Source organism: Saimiri boliviensis, chromosome 17, assembly GCF_048565385.1.
Source record: "Saimiri boliviensis isolate mSaiBol1 chromosome 17, mSaiBol1.pri, whole genome shotgun sequence".
Lineage (NCBI taxonomy): Eukaryota > Metazoa > Chordata > Mammalia > Primates > Cebidae > Saimiri > Saimiri boliviensis.
The window spans coordinates 24,677,279-24,699,369 of NC_133465.1; the positions used below are offsets into that span (position 1 = coordinate 24,677,279).

Below are 22,091 nucleotides of genomic sequence, written 5' to 3' on the forward strand. Positions count from 1 at the left end.
TTATTTCTAATACAGTTAAACTGCTCCCACCTATAATCTCAGCACTTTGGGAGGTTGGGGCAGAGGAGGACTGCTTGAGCCTCGGTGTTTGAGATCAGTCTGGGAAACATATAGAGACCCCATCTCTACAAATAATAAAAGATTTAGCCCAGCATTGTGGCATGTACCAGTGGTCCCAGATACTCGAGAGGCTGAGGTGGGAGATTGCTTGAGCCAGGGAGGTCAAGGCTGTAGTGAGCTGTGATCATACCATTGCACTTCAGCCTGGGTGACAGAGTGAGAACCGTCTCAGAAAAAGCAAAACAAAACAAAACAAAAAAACACAACTAAAATAGCACAAAGCAGAAGTTAAACCCCTATCCCTACCAGGAATAACTGCTATTAGATGGTTTTAGACTTCTTAAGTGTATGTGTGCGTGCTCACTAATTCTCTTGTGTGCTCGCATGTTCTCTCTTTCTCTCTGTGTGTATGTATGTATTGTTCGCGGTGCTTTTTTTCAAATGGGTAATGTATTATGGGGCATTTTTTCATGTGAAAATTTTTTTTTTTTTTTGGACGAAGTTTCACTCTTGTCCAGGCTGGAGTACAGTGGCACAATCTCAGCTGACCACAACTTACACCTCCTGGGTTCAAGTGATTCTTCTGCCTCAGCCTCCTGAGTAGCTGGGATTGTAGGCACCCGCCACCATGCCCAGCTAATTTTGTATTTTTAGTAGAGATGGTGTTTCTCCATGTTGGTCAGGCTGGTCTTGAACTCCCGATCCACCTGCCTCAGCCTCCCAAAGTGCTGGGGTTACAGGCATGAGCCACAGTGCCCACCCGCATGTGAATTTTTTTAAGAGGACCTCGGATGGAGCTTTGCTTTCCTTTCTCTAACCCTTGTCTGTTCTGTTACAAAAGGAATGAGAGAGGTATCTTTGAAATACCTAAAGAAAATATATTTTCTTCCTTGTTACATGGGTTTGAGTTGAAATAAAGTTTTAGCTTTATTTGTGAGTACATCGGTAGAATACTGGATGTTAGAATTCATCTATCTACTTTATTATAAATAATGCAAGGCTGATTTTATGATGTGATCTCTTGCAGAACCTTGAGGGAAGTGAGAACTGTGAGCACAATAATCTTCAGAGAATGCACAGTCCTTGGGGTATTTGTCTACACATCAGCTGCTTAGTCAGATGGAGTGTTTTCCTAAGTGCTACCAAATGCACAATTCAGTCTTTATTTTGAAATCTCTCCTTCTGCCTTCTCTCCCTCTTCCATTACTTTGATTACCTTGATGAGACATTCAAGCTGTGCAGTCATATCCTTTTATTTCTATAGCCTACAGAAGCCAGGTTGAAGATTAACTATAGGTGAGCAGGTAATCTTATCTCCTTGGCTAGAAATCACCCTTCAGGATGAAACACATGTCAGCAAAGGCCCCCTATACTTGAGTACATGAACAAAGGTAACTTAATCTTGGGGCATTATTAGTGGAAACCAGGGTAGAGGTTTAGGAAGTTTGACTTATTGGAGGCAGGGCATGTGTGCATGTGAGTGTGTGTATTATGGGAAGAGACAAATTCAGAGGTATACAGTAAAGAAAAATGATGTATTCAAGCAATCTTCAGAGCTGAATTACAGAATCTTTGTTCTGAGAAGATGGTTACCGGGGCAAGGTAGTAATAGGACATGAGCCTACTAGTCACTTCATTATGAAGCTTTTAGAGTTTACGTGGTGGAGTTTGATCTTTTCCCTGCCCTTCTTCAGTATTAGATGCTCAGGAAAGGAAAAAAAAAAAAAAACCCTAAGAAATAGCCTTATACAGACAATTATACCTATCAAATCATTCCAAGATTTCTGTTGCTGGGTTTCTGAAATGAGCTGCCCAAGATAGCAGTTTGGTCATGTCGCTGACTTCCTTTTCCCCTAGTCTTGTCATCAGGTCCTCAGGCTGTGTCCTGACCCTTCTGGATTCTTTCTTTTCCTGCATGCTTGCTACTTTTTCAATTACTGACATAGAGGAATGTAGTATTTCATTGTGCCCGAGGTAGGCAGTTGCTAACCTCTTGATATTGGATACCTTTTCTGAGCTATGAAGTATTATACCATAGTGGATAATAAAGTACTCACAATTGCATTATAGAACAGATTCTGGTAACTGTACCAGTGGGGGCAGACTGGGTTAGCGTACCCTCACACAACTGTGGGGTTGTTTTGCAGCAAAGTGCTGTGAAGCAGGTTGAGTCTAATGCAGTGCCAGTTCCTGTATCTGAATGTGAAAGTGGCTCGTTAAAGATTAAAGGGACTGCCTGGTCCTTCAGGTCCAAAGATGGAATGATCTCTGCCATGGTGACAGCCTCTATCTCCCAAGAGAGGCCATTTTATACAGCAGGTTTGTGCTTCCAAATGTTATAGTAAGCCTGAGCTGTCTGATCTGGCGATAAGTTGACATTTGGGCACTCTTAAGACATATAAGCTATATAGCATCCCATGGTTTGAATTTCTGGGCAAAATTGGCTCATCAGGAAGTCAAAAGCCTCTACTTTCAACCTGTTCCTTTGGGGGAGATTTTCTCCTTTGTTTTATTTGACTATTCTGTTGAGTCAAGTGAACTTTAATTTTCAGCTATAAAAATTCCATTAAGCCCCTTGTATTGCATCCCAGGTGTGAAAATGTCTTATATAACAAGACTGTGGGTGACAGGTGAAATCCTTAATGGTAGTTAGGATAATTGTCTCTGAAGGCTTGAAGAAAGTAATGATTCAATCAACAACATAAATACAGTTCGTTATATTCTTTGTGGTTTTTGTGGGTAAGGGGACTGATGTGTAGGACCTGCTCAGTGTGACTACTGTTCAGCTTGGAGGTCTTTGAGAATTTTTTTTTCATTTTACTCTAAACGGTGCTTAGGGAACATAGCTGTGTCCTTTTTCTCAAAACATGATCCACGGGCCATCTGTATCAGAATTGCTTGAAAGGCTGGGTGCAGTGACTCACACCTATAATCCCAGCACTTTGGGAGGTCGCGTAGCAGGTGGATCACTTGAGGCCAGGAGTTCAAGACCAGCCTGTCCAACATGGTGAAACCCTGTCTCTACTAAAACGCAAAAGTTAGCTGGGTGTGGTGGTATGTCTCTAATCCCAGCTACTTGAGAGGCTAAGGCAGGAGAATCTCTTGAACCCTGAGGTGGAGGATGCAGTGAGTCAAGAGATTGTGCCACTGCACTCCAGCTTGGCCAGTAGAGTGAGACTGTGTCTCAAAGAAAGAAAAGAAGACTTGGAAGAGAGAGATACTTATTAAAAATTCAGTTTCTGGGGCCTCCCTCCATGTCTGCTAATTCAGAGTGTCTGAGGGACTGGGATGGGAAATACTCATTTTCAGTAAGCACCCCTGTTGATTCTTAAATTTTCCCCTAGAGTTGATTGTTGAGTATCATAAAGTTTACTTCATTTTTCATGCTTATTTTCTGTGATTTATTAGATGATAGTTGTTTGGTTGCTATCCATATTGTTTTTCTTAAATAGTACGTGCTATCGTTTAAAAAAAAAAAAAAAAAGGTTGTAAGATCCCTGAAAACCAAAGATTAGAATTTGGCAGTGTCATTAATTATCAACAAGGTGAGGCAGGCACTGATTCCTGGAAATTTGTGTTTATCCATTCACCAACTTCTCAGTTAGAAAAAGGATGTGGATAGGCCGGGCGTGGTTGCTCATGCCTGTAATCCTAGCACTTTGGGAGGCCAAGGTGGGTGGATCACCTGAGGTCAGGAGTTCAAGACCAGCCTGGCCATCATGGTGAAACCCCATCTTTAAAAAAATAAAAAAAGAAAAAGAATGTGGACACTAGTAAGATTAATTTTGTTAAAAAGAAGACATGTGCAGTATCATTTAGGATGCCAAGGGTAGGGAAGTAGATAAAAGGGAGATGTTGAGAGGAAAGAGTGTGAAGTGAGAGCCAAGTAGTTTATAAGCAATACAAAGTTTACATTTTTAACTTAATTTTAAACTATCAAGTAATATATGAATATATGCTTGTTGTAAAAAAAAAATTCAATGCTGAATTTTTGGGGGTAATTTAAGCTAAACATAGCTCTTTGATCTTTGTTCCCATTACAGTTCTCTCCCTGCTGTGTTTGCATCCTCCCAGATCTTCTGTATATATTTGGTAATTTTTTTTTTTTTTTTTTTTTTGAGACGAAGTTTCGCTCTTGTTACCCAGGCTGGAGTGCAATGGCACGATCTCGGCTCACTGCAACCTCCGCCCCCTGGGTTCAGGCAATTCTCCTGCCTCAGCCTCCTGAGTAGCTGGGATTACAGGCACGCGCCACCATGCCCAGCTAATTTTTTTTTTTTTTTTTTGAGATGGAGTCTTGCTTTGTTGCCCAGGCTGGAGTGCAGTGTCGAAGTCTTGGCTCACTGTAATCTCTGCCTCCTGTGTTCCATCGGTTCTCCTGCCTTAGCTTCCTGAGTAGCTGGAACTACAGGTGCGTGCCACCACACCTGGCTAATTATTTATTTATTTATTTAGTAGAGATAGGGTTTTACCATATTGGCCAGGCTGGTCTCAAACTCCTGAACTTGTGATCCGCCTGCCTCAGGCTCCCAAAATGCTGGGATTACAGGCGTGAGCCACTGCCCAGCTGTATTTGGTAATTTTCTGTGGATTTGGAAGACTACAGAATCCTGAGAAATAGATGGATATTTTAATTTCTCTTTTGAAACCTGCTTATTGTTTATAATGTCAGATCTATTGCAGAAAAGAAAGCAAATGTGGGATCTCAATGACATCACATATTTCTGTTCAAGTAAAACAATGGGCACACACACACATATACACACTCATTAAATAATATCTGTTGGGACCACCCTATTAAAAAACATATAAATAGTTTTGGGTGGTAAATTACCTGAGTTTTAAAATAATGTATTTTCTATTTTTGTTGTTTTTGGTTTTGAGTCAGAGTCTTGCTCTATTGCCCAGGCTGGAGTGCAGTGGCACAATCTCAGGTCAGTGCAACCTCCATCTCCAGAGTTCAAGCGATTTTCCTGCCCTAGCCTACAGAGTAGTTGGGATTAGAGGTGTATGCTACTGTGCCTGGCTAATTTTAAATTAATGTATTGAAAGAACTTAATCAGAAAGCCACAATTATCTGGATTTTCTCTCTCTCTTTTTTTTTTTTTTTTTTTTGAGACGGAGTTTTGCTCTCGTTACCCAGGCTGGAGTGCAATGGCTCAATCTCGGCCCACCGCAACCTCCGCCTCCAGGGTTTTGGCAATTCTCCTGCCTCAGCCTCCTGAGTAGCTGGGATTACGGGCACGCACCACTATGCCCAGCTAACTTTTTGTATTTTTAGTAGAGACGGGGTTTCACCATGTTGACCAGGATGGTCTCGATCTCTTGACCTCGTGATCCACCTACCTCTGCCTCCCAAAGTGCTGAGATTACAGGCGTGAGCCTGGCCGTATTTTCTCTTTCTTATTTAAAGTTCACAAATATAGAATAGGCCAGGAGCTTTTCTAATCATGTGTTTTTTGTCTGAAGGAGGTTCCATATTTGTCTGTATCTTGAGAGTTGTTTCATACTAAAATTTGTAACTTATCATCAACTACAGAAATTTTTTTAAAAGTGTGGTCGAAGAGATAATGTTTGTCAGCTGCTGTAAAGATGTGTTTATCATTTGGAAAGGACTAATTAACATGAACTATAGGGAAACTTCTATAAACAAAGCCATTTTCTGAAAGGAAAACACTGAAGGGGAGGAAATAAAACAGGGAACATTTTATAATACCTTACAAAAGCTCAGCGTGGCTGTCCTACTGGAATAATATAATTAAGGAAAATTAAGTGAGTTGGATAAATAACTTTTAAAAACTAGCCCCTTAAAAAGGAATAGAATTAAGTAGTATAGTTTTTAACCCGAATTCTGTCTGCAGGTACATTTTAATTAACCTAACATTTATTAATGACAAGCTGAGTTGGCAGCTACATTCAGAGTTCATAGCATGTGAGATCTACCTTGAAGGATGAACGAAGCTAGGTGCAGAGGCCTCAAATGCCCCGCTAAGAAAGAGCTGATGGCCGTGGGGAACTGTCATACATTTTAAGCAGGAAACAGAAGGATCTAATAGTTTCTCTCTTGTCAAATTAAAGCACACAGAAAGCAAGGACTTGATCTTTTGTTTTCTTTGTGTAACACCAATGTCAATTCTAGCCTGTCAGGGCAGTTTCAGTAATTAATAGCTGTTGATCAGCTAGTCATTCCAGAATTGATTTTTTAATAAGCAGGCTAATAAATGAGGATTGACATAAATTTAGGGATTTTTCTTTTCAGAGCAAGTGTTAAGGTGATTTTCATAGTCTTCTATATTCCATATGCATCCAGTACATGTGAGGGTAGATGATTTGGCTTTAGCATAGAGAATGTGGCAGCTGATTAAAAAAAAAAAATTCCAGTGTGTCTAACTTAATGAGAGAACTTGAGTTGTCTAAGGAAATAGAGAGGTCAGAGGAGGCCTAGTGGGAAAAAAGAACAATGAGCCTGGTTAGAACTGACAAAAATTCACCCTAATGATTTGACCAACTAATGATGACTGGGCAAGTTCCCTGAGTCCACTGACCCAAATGTTCTAATTTGTAAATGCAAAGTGACTTTTTATCAGCCTCCTGGGGAAATCTTCAGAGCTGTTAACCTGCTATGTTCAGTAATCTTGCTGTCCCCAGCCCTAGCCTGTTCTCAGATGAAATTTTAGAAACTGGCTACTGGAACTTTTTTGGGTAAGGACTCCGGAGGTGGCCAGGTTACCAGCAGTGGGGGAATGATTACTGCCCCTAGTAATCAGCACATGATTTAAAACAATCAGTGGAGTGCTGCTTTCCTAGGTTGCAGTTGATTGCAGTTGGTTCAGGCTGAGTTGTTTGGGAAATACAAGTTTTGCCCAGCATGAGTCAGCACTGCCCTGGGTAAACTGCCTGCTCTGTTGCAATCTTGCTTACCAAAGAGAAGTCCCCAGGCGGCACCATTCACTTTGCATGAAAGCCGGTGTTCTTGGTTCCTGAGATGATCTCATCTGAACATGGCTCCCAACGACCTCAGCCACAGGAACTAGAGACAGCTTGCTTTCTGCTGTGGCAATATTTTGAAACAGGCAAAATTAGGTAACCCCAGACTATTTTCTTAAGTTTCATTAGCTAGATGAAACTGCATTAGAAATTGAAAAATCCTGTCTTCAGAAATGAGTCAGGTGTTTTTTTTAGACACAGTTTCCCTCTTGTTGCCCAGGCTGGTGTACAATGGCGTGATCTCAGATCACTACAACCTCCACCTCCTGGGTTCAAGTGATTCTCCTGCCTCAGCCTCCTGAGTAGCTGAGGTTACAGTCCCGCCACCATGCTGGCTAATTTTGTAGTTTTGGTAGAGATGGGGTTTTGCCATGTTGGTCAGGCTGGTCTTTCAACTTCAGGTAATCCGCCTGCCTTGGCCTCCCAAAGTGCTGGGATTACAGGCGTGAGCCACCACGGCTGGCCCAATTTGGGTATCCTAAAGTCAGTCCTTCAGCTCTTTAGAAGGGTACTTATGGGAAAAGTTTTCTTTTATTTGGGATCTGGATGTGGCATTAAGTCCAATTAAACCATTGATTATATAAACCCCAGAGAAGTAAAACTTTAGGTTTACAGCTTTTGCTGTAACATGGTTTGTTCTTGTGTTTTCTGTGTGTGTGTGTGTGTGTGTGTGTGTGTGTGTGTAGTGAGAAATACTTTAGTCAAAGTAAACCATTGTTAAAGAAAAAGAGGTAAAGGACATTTGCTTACCTTCCTACTAACTAAATATTGAGTTGTGGACAACACTGGCTTACCAGTGAGTTTGTTCTGGTATTCCTTTCCGAATTATTAGGAAGAACCTCCCTCATCTGTAATTCTACTAGGCTACTACCCTATCTCCTCTCCAAACTTTTGAGCCCTTCACCTAGTCAAGACTATGTTATCTCTAGGTAGTCGTCACCCTCAAAATTATGTTTCTGCTCCTTATAATTCCAACAAATTACCCATGTTCTTTTTCACCTTAGACCTTTGCACATATAAGCCTTCTCTTACACACTTTCCCCAAGCTTAACCTGGCCAACTGGTTTCAGCCTAGAAATCACCTCTTCAGCAAAGCCTTTCCTTATTTTCCAAGGCTGGATGAGTACTCAGGAGAACCTGGTATTTACTCCAGCCATAGTGTGTATTGAGGATCAGGGTCTCCTTTGTTAGAATTGTATCCATGGTACTTTGCATATTGTAGGTTCTCAGTAAGGGTCAAATGAGCAAGAGCCTGTATTGTACTTTCTCAACGCCTATCCTCTTGTCAACTCTTCGTTACTTTGGCTTCTATCCCTTTTTCTATCCTTCCTTTCCTGAATATCAGCAGTGAACTCTTAATTACCAAACCCGGTGTCCCAGTTTCAACCTCCGTCTTAATCTCTGCCTAGCGTTTAATACCGTTGAACCCTTTTTCCCCAGCCACCCTCTTCATTTCTCCTCTGCTGAGTTTCCAGAGTATCCTTCTAGTATTTATTCTCATTATTTTGACTGTCCCATAAATATTGAGATGCTCTAAGGCTTTACCTTAAGTATCTCTTTATTCTTCCCCAAACTTCTTCTTCCAACTATCTCATTTCTTTTTTTACATACTTCCACTTAGCCATAGATGAGGCCAACTATCTCAAATATGCCTAAAAATTCAGATACCCTTATGTTTTACTGGCCCAACTATCACTCTCCAACTTCGCATCCTTATTTCCAACTTGACAAATCTTGACAAACTTTCTCCACCTTCACAAACCTACCAGGGTGTTCAAAATAAATTTTTTTTTTTTTTTCCAGCTGGGCACCGTGGCTTATGCCTGTAATCCCCACACTTTTGGAGACCGAGGCAGGTGGTTCACTTGAGATCAAGAGTTCGAGACCAAGTTGGCCAACATGGTGAAACCGTGTCTCTACTAAAAATACAAAAATTAGCTGAATGTGGTGGCATACACCTATAATCCCAGCTACTCTGGAGATTGAGGCACGAGAATTGCTTGAATCTGAGAAGCAGAGATTGCAGTGAGCCAAGATTGCACCACTACAGTCCAGCCTGGGTGACAGGTCGAGACTGCATTTCAAACAAAAAATAAAAACATTTTGTTATTTATTTTGAGGAAGGGTTTCATTCTGTGGCCCAGGCTAGAGTGCAGTGGCACAGTGCAACCTCCGTCTCCAGGGTTCAAGAGATTCTCCTGGCTCAGCCTCCTGAGCAGCTGGGATTACACCCACACGCCACCATGCCTAGTTAATTTTTGTATTTTTAGTAGAGACAGGGTTTCACCATGTTGGTCAGGCTGTTCTCAAACTCCTGACCTCAAGAAATCTGCCCACCTTGGCCTCCCAAAGTGCTGGGATTACAGCTATAAGCCACCATGCCCAGCTGAAGAAAGCATTTTAAATTTAACACATACACAACTAAACTCATTATTTCATTTATCCAGTATCTACTTATATTGCTATATGTTTGAACTCTGTTAATTGTCTATGGAATCTTCCTGTTCATTCTGTTTTTTTTTTTTTTTTGACTGAGTCTTGCTTTGTTGTCAGGCTGGAGTGTAGCGGCATGATCTTGGCTCACTGCAACCTCTGCCTCCCAGGTTCAAGCAATTCTCCTGCCTCAGCCTTCCAAATAGCTGGGACTACAGGCGTGTGCCACCACACCCAGCTAATTTTTTTGTTTTTGAGAGGAAGTCTTGCTCTTGTCCCCCAGGCTGGAGTGCAGTGGTGCAATCTCGGCTCACTGCAACCTCTGCCTCCCAGGTTCAAGCAATTCTTCTGCCTCAGCCTCCCAAGTAGCTGAAATTACAGGCATCTGCCACCACGCCTGGCTAATTTTTGTACTTTTAGTAGAGATAGAGTTTCACCATGTTGGCCAGGATGCTTTCAGTCTTTTAACTTTGTGATCTACCCACCTCAGCCTCCCAAAGTGCTGGGTTTACAGGTGTGAGCCACTGTGCCCAGCCCTGTTCATTCTTTTTATGCTCACATCTTTAAATGTGCTAAACCCTTCTGATTTCATTGGAATACTGTTTGATGTGTGGCTTTTTTTCATCCCACTGTCATTGCTTTAATTTACAAGAGGTCAAAAACTGGACATTTGAAAGCAGGCTGGGCATGGTGGCTCACGCCTGTAATGCTAGCACTTTGGGAGACCAAGGCGGTCAGATCACCTGAACTTGGGAGTTCGAGATCAGCCTGGCTAACATGGTGAAACCCCATCTCTACTAAAAACACAAAATTAGCTGGGCATGGTGGCACGCACCTTAATCCCAGCTACTTGGGATGCTGAGGCAGGAGAATCCCTTGAACCCAGGAGGTAGAGGTTGCAGTGAGCCAGGATCTCGCCACTGCATTCTAGCCTGGGCAACAGTGAGACTCACTCTTTCTCTCTCTCTCTCTCTCTCTCTCTCTCTCTCTCTCTATATATATATATATATATATATATATATATATGTTTGAAAAAAAAAAAAAAGAGTTTGAGACTACCCTGGCCAATATGGTGAAACCCCATCTCTATTAAAAAAAAAAAAAAGCACGCCAGGCATGGTGGCCACTGCCTGTGTTACCAGCTACTTGGGAGGCTGAGGAGGGAGAATCACTTGAACCCAGGAGGCGGAGGTTGCAGTGAGCCTAGATCATGCCACTGAGCTCCAGCCTAGGCACAGAGAGAGACTCCATGTTAAAAATAAATAAATAAATCAGCCTAAAGGCTTAAGATTTTGTGTTCCAAAACTTTTAGGCAGGGCCTGCACTCTTCAAAGATTACAGATACCACCATTCTCTGACATCTCACATACTAAAGACTTAGCATTTTATCTACCTTGCCTTTAGGAATTTGGGTTTGTAACTCCTGGTTCAGACCTTTATCAAATGGCCAATCCATCATAAGTCCTTCCTTGCTTCTATCTTCTCCATATTGTTGCCCAAGTTATCTTTTTAAAGTCTACATCTAATCTGTTCTTTCAAGGTACCATTGATTCCCTATTTTTTCCTTAGTTAGACCTCTAAAACCTTTCAAAGTTGAATTCTTTCCTACATATTGCTGTTACCATCTTATCACCCTCTCCCCTGGCCATTTCTCTCGTCTCTGGCTTCACTGAACTTCTCATTTTAACATTCCATGGATATACCATGTCTTTTAGGATTCCACCTTTTTCTAATGGACTCCCCTTCTCTAACTGGCAAGACACTCATCCCTCAGGACACTTAGTTCATATATACGTCTTCTCTGATTTCTCTGTCTTCTCTGACAGACAGCAGTGTCTGTGTCTTCCACTAGACTGTTGAGTTCCTTGACTGAACTTGGTATCCCTGTACTAGAGCCTGGCACCATCAGAGAGAGTGGCTGATGTGGATCTCCAGAGTCAAACCATTATTCTTTGCAGTGTTAGAAATTCCATAAGCTTTTTTGTTAGATGGCATGTTTTTTTTTTAATTTCTACTTGATGAGCATGAGCCCATGGCTGCCTATTTTGTATGTGTTACCTGCAACCGTCAAGTAACCATTCAAAGTTAATTTAAAGATTTAAAGGGCTTGCTGAGATCTAGTCCCCCAATATCACAACATTTTTGTGGTGTTCTACAAAATTATTTTCCTCATACTATTTTATTTGTGTTGGGTAGGCTTTATTTATGATCCCTATTTTACTAGTGATTATAAAGCTAGTCTGATACTGAAGCATACATACATTCAGGTAAGACTTGGAGAGAAAACGTGGTTCTCACACTGCATTAAGCAACTGGTTTGTCTCTTAATATAGTAGTTAAATATACTCTAGCAGGTTCCACAGAAATGGTGCCTTTGCTCGATAGGCACGTGCTAAAGTAAAGGTCTTGCCTTTTTACAAGGCCACCTTATCATCAAGGTAGAAGGAGGAGGTACTCAGAATCTGCCTGACCTATGGGAAGGCCCTGGTTGTGGTTAGAAACCTTGATTGAAATTAATAGTGTGCCCGCTGCAACCTCTTAAGTTTTTCTATTATAAAATAAAGTTTTTCTATTATATTTAAAATATCTGGAAATTGTGAAAACTTGCTGCCCTGCTGGAGTGTCACACCAGCCTGGTGAGTGAAAGCAGTCATCCCCGAATGGAGTAAGCTGAATGTTAAGAGCAGAAAACTTTTTATGGTTATTCTAGTAAGTAATTAACATTGTAGAGCGCATCTCAACTTTTAGATTGCTAAAATGCCATATTTGGGACTACGTGAAATTCCATTATAGAAAGATGAACCAAAAAAGAAAAAAAAAAAGAAAGATGAACCATTAGAGCTAGGAAATAATCTCTGTTAGATATTGGCATATGGCATTCAATTTTGGTCCCCTAATACTTGAGGGGATAATCAAAATGATTAAAAGGTTGAAAAATAGGTCTTATCATGGTAAGTTTTTAAAAAGGGAGAAAGATTTTAGCCTAGAGAAGGAAAAGCTAAGGGATGGCTTGATTACCATCTTCAAGTACAAGGATGGTTTTTGCCAGGGGGATTTTGATTAATTATTCTTCATGTACTTCAAAGATTTAAGAGGAAATGATCTTAAATTGAAGGAGGAGCAATTTTGATGAATATGAGGAAGAGTTTTTTGATCATCAGAGTGGGGAAATGTTTGAATGACTGCCCAAGAGAGTGTTGAATTTCTGACTGTTTCAGTTACCTATTACTGTGTGACAAATTACCCTAAGACTTCTGGTGGCATAACATGATAACCATTTTATTGCCTATGATTTTGTAGGTTAGTAGTTCAGGAAAGGAGGACACATTTCTTTGCCTTATGTGATGCTAATTGAGCTGGAGGATCCAAGATGACTACAGTCAGGTCTGTACACTTGGTGCTAGCTGTTGGCTGGGATATTTTGATTCTCTGTGAGTGTTCTTTCTTGGTCTCTCATCACTCATAAATATATATCGAATGGCTGGGCTTAGTGGCTCACGCCTGTAATCCCACCACTTTGAGAGGCCGAGGTGGTTGGATCACCTGAGGTCAGGAGTTTGAGACCAGCCTGACCAACATAGTGAAATCCCATCTGTACTAAAAATAGAAAAATTAGCTAGGTATGGTGGCAGGCACCTGTAATCCCAGCTACTTGGGAGGCTGAGACGGGAGAATCACTTGAGCCCAGGACGTGGACGTTGCAGTGAGCCAAGATCATGCCATTGCACTCAAACCTGGGCGACAGAGCGAGACTGTCTCAAAAACAAAACAAAACAAAACAAAGGCTGGGTATGTTGGCTCACGCCTGTACTCCCAGCACTTTGGGAGGCCGAGGCAGGCGGATCAGGAAGTCAAGAGATCAAGACCATCCTGCTCAACACTGTGAAACCTCGTCTCTACTAAAAATACAAAAATTAGCTGGGCATGGTGGGGTGCGCCCGTAGTCCCAGCTACTCAGGAGGCTGAGGCAGGAGAATCACTTAAACCCAGGAGGCGGAGGTTGAAGTGACCCAAGATCCCACCACTGCACTCCAGCCTGACGACATAGTGAGACTCTGTCTCCAAAAAAAAAAAAAAAAAAAAAAAAAAAAATCTAGATCGAGCTCCTTTTCCGTGGTGGTAGGGCCATAATAGAAGCTGCAGGATCACTTAGGAACTAGGCCTGGCAGTCATACATCATCACTTTTGCCCCATTCTTTTGGTCAGAGTAAGTCACAATTATAGCCCAGATACAAGAGGAGGGGACATTGACTTTACCTCTAAAGGACAGAGGGTAAAAGTCACATTGCAAAAGGGCATGCGGTGTGGTTGGGATGATTCTTACCAATTTTAGATACAATTTATCCCACTGACCTTACAGATTTTTCATGAGAGAATAATCAATACATATTTAGTAAATGGGTAGTTTGAGCATATGATTTACAAATTTGGTTGCATATAGAGTCATCTGGGAGCTTTTTACAAGCATAAGCTCCTTGGTACCAGACCAGCGACTCAGTATCTCCTGGGGGTGTTGTGTTGGTATATAAGAGACACTCTAGGCCGGGCACGGTGGCTCGCGCCTGTAATTCCAACACTTTGGGAGACCTAGGCAGGTAGATCACAAGGTCAGGAGTTCAAGACTATCCTGGCCAAATAGTAAAAACCTGCCTCTACTAAAAATACAAAAATTAGCTGGATGTGGTGGCTGGTACCTGTAATCCCAGCTACTGGGGAGGTTGAGGCAGAGAATCGCTTGAATCCAGGAGGTGGAGGTTGTGGTGAGCCAAGATTGTGCCACTGCACTCCAGCCTGGGTGATAGAGCAAGACTTCGCCCCTTCCGCCTCACCCTGCCACCGCTGGCCCCGCCAAGAAAAAAAGACACTCTATGTCCTTTCTTTCAGGTAACTATCAGGAAAATGAGTATGGTTGGGGGACAGATAAGTATATGTAAGGCAAAATGTTGTGTACTTGAGATAGATCTAGTTTCTCCTGTTTCTAGGACTTGATTGAATCCTCTGTCTAGTGTGTTCTTCCTTCCAGTCTGCCTAGTGTAAATTAAATTGTATTTCATTCAATCAGCCCATCATCAGAACAGTGTTTCTTCATGCCTCTCACTTATTTTTTTTTTTCTCATGGTGTCTAGCATTTTTCCTTCATTCCTTTTTTTAGTTCACAATTCAATATTTGTATGATTGTTTGATGTGTAAGACAAAAATATATCTGCTTTGCTTTGGAGTATCTGCCTCATAAAAGGCACTCAGTATTTGTCGAATGAATAAGTGGTTGGTTGAATGCATGAATGAATGAAATGATATTCGAATTTAGTTTTAAAGATGATTAGAATTTTGGACAGGTGGAGCAAATGAATGGGGAATTCTTTGTTCTGAAGTGGAAACTGTGGATCATATTGCTCGTATAATTTCAGAAAACTGGAGAAACTGGTTTGGGAAAAGGTAAAGGGTTGGATTTGTATCTAGTATGCTAAATTTGGGGTATGGAAGTTTAGCAGGCATTTAGAAATGAGGCACTGATCTGAAGGGTGAGACTGATTCCAGATATTCACTTTTGGGAGTTACCTGACTAGAGAATATGAAATCTGTTCCTTTCACAGATGCTTGGTAAGCTCCCACTGTGTGCCAGACAGCTATGTTATAGGGAAGGTGAACTGCAGTCTGAGAAGGCACCAGTCTTGTGAAAACAGCTAGGGAGAATGTTCCAGCTAGGAAAGGAACCCCAAGTTTGTGGGCCTGGGGCAATAAATAATTTATAATTTTTGAGGAATTGAAAGAAGGTGACTGAAGGACAGAGCGAGGTAAGTGAAGGAAGTGGGAGAGCTGCATGACGTAAAGTGGGAGAGGCAGGAAGAGCCCACATCACATGAAGACTTGGTGGGCTAGATAGGGAGACTAGCCTTCACTCAAAAGTGTGGTGGAGCCGCACATGATGATTCATGCCTGTAATCCCAGAATTTTGGGAGGCTGAGGTGGGCAGATCACCTGAGGTCAGGAGTTCAAGATCAAGCCTGGCCAACATGGTGAAACCCCATCTCTACTAAAAACAGAAAAAATTTTAGCCAGGCATGGTGGCGCATGCCTGTAATCCCAGCTACTTGGGACGCTGAGGCAGGAGAATTGCTGGAACTGGGAGGCGGATGTTGCAGTGAGCCGAGATTGCACCACTGCACTCCAGCCTGGGCTGGAAAACTCCATCTAAAAAAAAGAAAAATTGTGGTGGGACACCATTGAAGGCTTCAAATGGAAAATGACCAGCAGAGATTCTTTTTCTGAATAAAAGATTACCCTGGCTACTCTGTAGAGAATAGAGAGTCACAAAGAAGGGACCAGTAAGGAAGTGTTTGTCTTTCTGTCTGTCTGTCTTCCTTTCTTTCTTTCTCTCTCTTTCTCTCTCTCTCTCTTTTTCTTTCTCTCTCTTTCTTTCTTTCTCTTTCTTTCTGAGACAGAGTTTTGCTCTTGTTGCCCAGGCTGGAATGCAGTGGTGTTATCTTGGCTCACCGCTACTTCTGTCTCCCAGGTTCAAGTGATTCTCCTGCCCCAGCCTCCTGAGTAGCTGAGGCTATAGGTGCCTGCCACCATGCCCAGCTAATTTTTGTATTTTTAGTGGAGATGGGGTTTCACTATGTTGGCCAGGCTGGTCTTGAACTCCTGACCTCATGATCCACCTGCCTTGGCCTCCCAAAGTGGTGGGACTACAGGCATGAGCCACTGCGCCCGGCTGTCTCCCTTCTTGAGAAGGATTATGGCAGATAGCGCAGGTATGGCAGTGAACATAGTGAGAATGGGATAGCTGTAGGATGCATTAAAAAAGTAGAACCAATAACATTCACTAGAGAAGGAAAGAAAAAATAAGGATTACAGAACCCTAGGGCATAGGCAGGGGGCAAAAGGAGGAATCAGGGGAGGAAAACAAGGAAGCAAAAGTGGTCATTTATGTCAAAGGTGAGTCAAGCTACTGCACTTGCAGTGGGAGCCAGTGTGGGAGAAGGAGCCTGTAAGAGGAATTCAAGTGTATCTGGAGTAAGTGTGCTGCCTAATGTGTGGCAAGTCAATACGAAAGACTTGGGGGCAGGGTTTAATTGTAGGGCCGCAGACTGAGCAGATGAGAGGGAACTGCAAATCCATCTCCCTGAGTCTGGAGCTAGGGTTTTTAAGAATTTTGGAGTAGGCTGGAGTGTGGAGCTTGTTGGTTGGTGAGAGAGTGAAAGGTGAAGAAATGGGACCAGGGGATGAAAAAACTGTCATGCTGATTTCATTTTGCTCTGAGGATCTTCAAACTGGTTGGCATCAGCTGTTTTACCAGAATTTGGGATCTGAAAAATATCTTAAGCAATTCTTTTTTTTCTTTTTTTTTTTTTTGAGACAGAGTTTCGCTCTTGTTACCCAGGCTGGAGTGCAATGGCGCGATCTTGGCTCATCACAACCTCCGCCTCCTGGGTTCAGGCAATTCTCTTGCCTCAGCCTCCTGAGTAGCTGGGATTACAGGCACGTGCTACCATGCCCAGCTAATTTTTTGTATTTTTAGTAGAGACGGGGTTTCACTATGTTGACTGGGATGGTCTTAATCTCTTGACCTCGTGATCCACCCGCCTAGGCCTCCCAAAGTGCTGGGATTACAGGCTTGAGCCACCGCGCCCGGCAGCAATTCTTAAACAGGTTTTAGAAGCCTTACGCTTCTAATGTCAGAGATCATATCTTCTTTTTTTTTTTTTTTTTTGTTTGAGACAGAGTCTCACTCTGTTTCCCAGGCTGGAGTGCAGTGGCGCAATCTTGGCTTACTGCAACCTCCACCTCCCAGGTTTAAGCAATTCCCCTGACTCAGCTTCCCGAATAGCTGGGACTATAGGCACGTGCCACCATGCCTAGCTAATTTTTGTATTTTTTAGTAGAGATGGGGTTTCACCATCTTGGCCAGGCTGGTCTTGAACTCCTGACCTTGTGATCCACCTTCCTTGGCCTCCTGAAGTGTTAGGATTACAGGCGTGAGCCACCGAGCCCGGCCCAGAAGTCCTTTCTTTTTTTTTTTTTTTTTTTTTTGAGACGGAGTTTCGCTCTCGTTACCCAGGCTGGAGTGCAATGGCGCGATCTCGGCTCACCGCAACCTCTGCCTCCTGGGCTCAGGAAATTCTCCTGCCTCAGCCTCCTAAGTAGCTGGGATTACAGGCACGCGCCACCACGCCCAGCTAGTTTTTTGTATTTTTAGTAGAGACGGGGTTTCACCATGTTGACCAGGATGGTCTCGATCTCTCGACCTCGTGATCCACCCGCCTCGGCCTCCCAAAGTGCTGGGATTACAGGCTTGAGCCACCGCGCCCGGCAGTCCTTTCTTTAGAAACAGTAGGGATGCAGATGGTCAGTATCTAGTGCTAGTGACTTTTGGTTACAAAGAAATGGATCAAAGTGCAGCCTGATTAATGCTATTTTTCTTTTTTTTAAGATGGGGTTTCACCATGATGGCCAGGCTGGTCTTGAACTCCTGACCTCAGGTGATCCACCCACCTCAGCCTCCCAAAGTGCTAAGATTATAGGCGTGAGCCATCGTGCCCAGCCAATGCTAATTTTTTTTTTTTTTTTTTTTTTTTTTTTTTTTTTTTCCCGAGATGGAATTTTGCTCTTGTGGTCCCGGCTAGAGGACAGTGGCACAATCTCAGCTCACTGCAACCTCCGCCTCCCGAGTTCAAGCATTCTCCTGCCTCAGCCTCCTGAGTAGCTGGGACTACAGGCATGTGCCACCACACCCGACTAATTTTGTATTTTTAGTAGAGACAGGGTTTCACCATTTCGGCCAGGCGGTCCTGAACTCCTGACCTCGGGTGATCCCCGCACTCCTCAGCCTCCCAAAGTACTGGGATAACAGGTGAGCCACCACACCTGGCCTAATGCTTAATTATAGTTATATTTTATATGTCTAGAATTTTTGGTAACCCTCTGAGGATAGATTCATAAAGAATTTGGGTAGATTTTGGATGTATGGGGCTACAGGTAGATCATGAAGGTTGAGGACATAGGAAAGAGCCATGCATTTATCCATCAGAAGATCATTGGTGACCATGGAGAAAGGGCTTTCCACAGAAATGAAATTGAGTTAATGAATGAGTGTGTGATGGAGAAGTGAAGGCAGAGTATCAGCTACTTTCTTAGGGAAGTTGGGAATTGAAGAAAAAGGAAGATCGCAAAGAGTTTGCCTTGCACAAACTTTCATAGAGAAGTGTGTGTTTGAAGGCAAGATTTTAAAAGCTGTTAGATTGGTATTTACTAAGCGCCTACTCTAAGGCTGTCACTCTGCTAGTGTTAAGGATTTGTGTAAATGACCTCATTTAGGTACTCCATTTTACAGATGAGGAAAATGAAGCTTAGAGAATTAATCACCTTGACTCCTCACACAGGAAAAAGACTATGAATTCTGTCTGTCCCAGGTCTCGTGCTCCTAAACCTTGCATGACACTGCTCTTTGGAAAGTCCCATCAGAACATCAGCTAGAGATGAATGAAAGGCTTTTAGAGCCCAGTGATGGTTTAGCCTCAGCTGTATGAATTTGTTAGCAACCCAGTTAAATAAAGTCTTCTGATTTTTCTATAATAATCTGGCAGTTTAGGAATGGAGAGGTGGGCGAAGGCAAGGAAGAAGAAAAGCATAGAATGAGTTCAGTAAATCAGAAAGGGGATTCTTTTGTTGTTCATAAGTGTGATGATTGAGTTTTCATGCACACATATGAGAGATGTCTCCTTCAAGCCTTGTTACTACAAAGTCAGCGCATTACATATCTGATGTGAGAAAAATAAATCAGAAAGAAGGGGCTTCAGTCTGTGAGAATGGTGGAATGCAATGGCTTGTGTTGTTAAGCAAAATTGTGTTTTGCAGTAAATATTTATTGTGGTTCTTTTGATGCAAGTTATATTGGGATATGGAGGAAAACGCAAAAATTGATAAGATGAGCTATGTGACTTCTACAAGGTTAGAGAGGAAGGGAAAGTGCTTCACTGTAGTTAATGATTGAAGGGTATGAGAAGGGTGGAAGGTGGAGGAGAAGTATGGGAATAAAGTATTATACAAGTTAGCTTGTAGAGTGAAGGTGGCATTAGGTAGGGCTGGCCAGGGTGATGCCAGTCTAACTTCTCAGGATGATCCCTCAGGACTTTTGTCACTGTGTTGTCAGTCTAGTCTTAGGTCACAAAATGTATTTTGTTGAGAACCTGGAAATAATCAGTCTTGAAGACAGGATTGTATTCAGACTTCAGTGATTGAGCTCAAAATGGAACGCCAATTTATTATTTTAGGGTGTAGGATTCCTTTTCCGTTAACAAGATTCTGGAATTTGTTAGGATAATTGCTTTTCAATATCAGGAGATCTGGAAAATCAAATTTAATAATATCAAGCTTGCTTAGTGAGCATGGAATTATAGGATAGAATGGTTTGTGGGGGAGAATACAGTTACAAAAAAGATTATTGATTGTTTCCCATAATGGCTGGTATTACATTAAGTACTTTGCATACAGTAGGGCATTTCATTCTCCCAGTGATCCTCCTGCAAAGTAAGCAAATTATCTTCAATTTACAAATGAGGAAACCAAGGCTCTGTTCAAGCTGATAAGACACTGATCTGAGATTTGAACCAAGTCTCTCTGCCTGTAAGAGCCCATACCCCTAGCTGCTACTATATGTTGTTCCCATTTAAGCTTCATGAAATAACCGTGTTGCACTGCAGAGATGTTGTGTAGCTCTAGTGTTTCTTGGCCTTGAGCAGTTCTGGAGTCAAAATGCCCCTCCTAGTTTTTTCTAGATTTTTTCCAGATTTCTTTGCTAATCAGTCTTAGATGTGGTCACATTCTTTGTTTGAATACCTGTATATTAATATAGTCATCCAAGCCTTTTTGTCCTTTTCTTGCTTTTGGTTTGGAAGATACTCTGTCTCTTTGGAGGAATTTTACGTATCTGTACACATTGATTTTGTATTGATTTTATTATCCTAATTTTATGGGCTAAGCTTTTTGTTTGTTTGTTTTGTTTTGTTTTGTTTTTTTCTACCACCTCCTCCTCTCCCCCGCCCCTCGAGTTAAGTTTTTTAGTTTCCTCTGGCTCCTAGTCTGTCAACTCCTTTCTGTCCCCTTCCTCCTCCACTAGACTTAAATTCAGATACTAATGCCAATTTCTGAAAACTCAATCTGGCTCCAGTCCAGGTATCCAATTTAGACATGGCTCTCTGGATCACTAGCTGTTGCCAGCTACTCACTGCTCCTATATATCCTTGATTTCCTACCTGGGTACCCTTGTTTCTGTTGTGCTTTTGGCTTGGAATGTCATTCTTTTCATGAAGCCTCCTTAGTCTGATCCGTCACTGGGAGTAATCACTTCCTCTTGATTCTCATAGTAGAGAATTCTTTTTTATGTCTCCTTTGTGGCACATTACACTTTCTGCCATGTAGTATAGCTGTTTGTGTACATACCCATCTCTCTCCTACTAGACCATGGCCTCACTGAGCAGATCTGTCTGGTTGACCTTTGTCTTTGCCCTAGTTCAGTTCCCTGCACATAGTGGGCATTTGATACCTATTGGATGAATGAATGAATAACTGAAAGGAATTTCAGATTTAAGTGTATGCTCATTGTTTATAGATGCCCTCCCTTTTTTGCTTTTCTTCTTCCTTTCACATTTCCTTTTCTTTCTTTTCTATTAAACTGTGTTTTCCTTTGCACTGACTCATTGAACTTGTCTTTACCACTCCCTTTTTTTTTTTAACCCAGATTTTGCATCATTCTTTCCCCATTAGCAGTCACTGTGTGGGTGTGCCACATGCTGCTGGTCGAATTTTCTCCATCCTTTTGTGGCTCGAGTTTCTCCACGAATCAGATGACCAGCATGGGAATTGAGTGGTGATTACATCAAGACTTTAAGAAAAGACCATGTATAAAGAATAGTACTTAAGATTTGTCAGTATATTGCTTTCAAGAGGGAAATTTTCTGATGCTTGTTTCAAGGGAAAGGGGAAAAAAAATTTTGCGTACTGGGTAGATAGATCAGGGCATCTTATTCACCGTGTGGGATGTGGGATGTCAGAGGCATCTTTTTTTTTTTTTTTAAGACGGAATCTTGCTCTGTCACCCAGGCTGGAGTGTCGTGGTGTGATCTTATTTGACTAAAGAAATAATACAGGAAGCCACAGAAACTTCTGTTAACTGTTAATATTTAATCCTCAAATTTTTTCTACAGCTGGAGAAAACATTAGAGATGAGTGTAGTTCAGCCTTCCTGTTTTCCAGATGAGAAAACAGACCGAAAGAGGCTAAATGACTTGTCCATGAAACGAGTATTTGTTGCCCAGTGTTTACTTCTAGAACTGAATGTGGCCTGGGAAACCACCAAATCTTTGAAAGTAGTGGAAAGTTACACTTGAAGTGGAGCCTTTAGGTGTCTAAAATTGAAGGCTTTTGCAATGCTGAAAAGTAGACTTTGTCCAGTTGGTAGCAGGTTGGATTTGAAGCAGTGTTCACCAAAGAGCTGTTTAACCGTCTCACTCGCTTCTCGGAATCTGTTCCTTCTGCATTTGAAAAGGGGTTAACATTTAATTATTAAAATGTTTTCAAATTTTCTTGCTCTTTTTTCCCAGCCCTCATAT

The 22,091-nt window shown here is 42.0% G+C and overlaps 1 protein-coding gene and 1 non-coding gene across 4 annotated transcripts in view; both read left to right on the forward strand.

Annotated features, from left to right (window-relative positions):
- Positions 1–22,091, forward strand: part of RFFL (ring finger and FYVE like domain containing E3 ubiquitin protein ligase) — an 84,458-nt gene that overhangs the window by 17,038 nt on the left and 45,329 nt on the right. The window lies entirely within an intron of this gene.
- Positions 19,141–19,247, forward strand: LOC120367056 (small nucleolar RNA U13). Its single transcript, XR_005581556.2, has one exon. It is a non-coding gene; the product is annotated as a small nucleolar RNA U13 (small nucleolar RNA).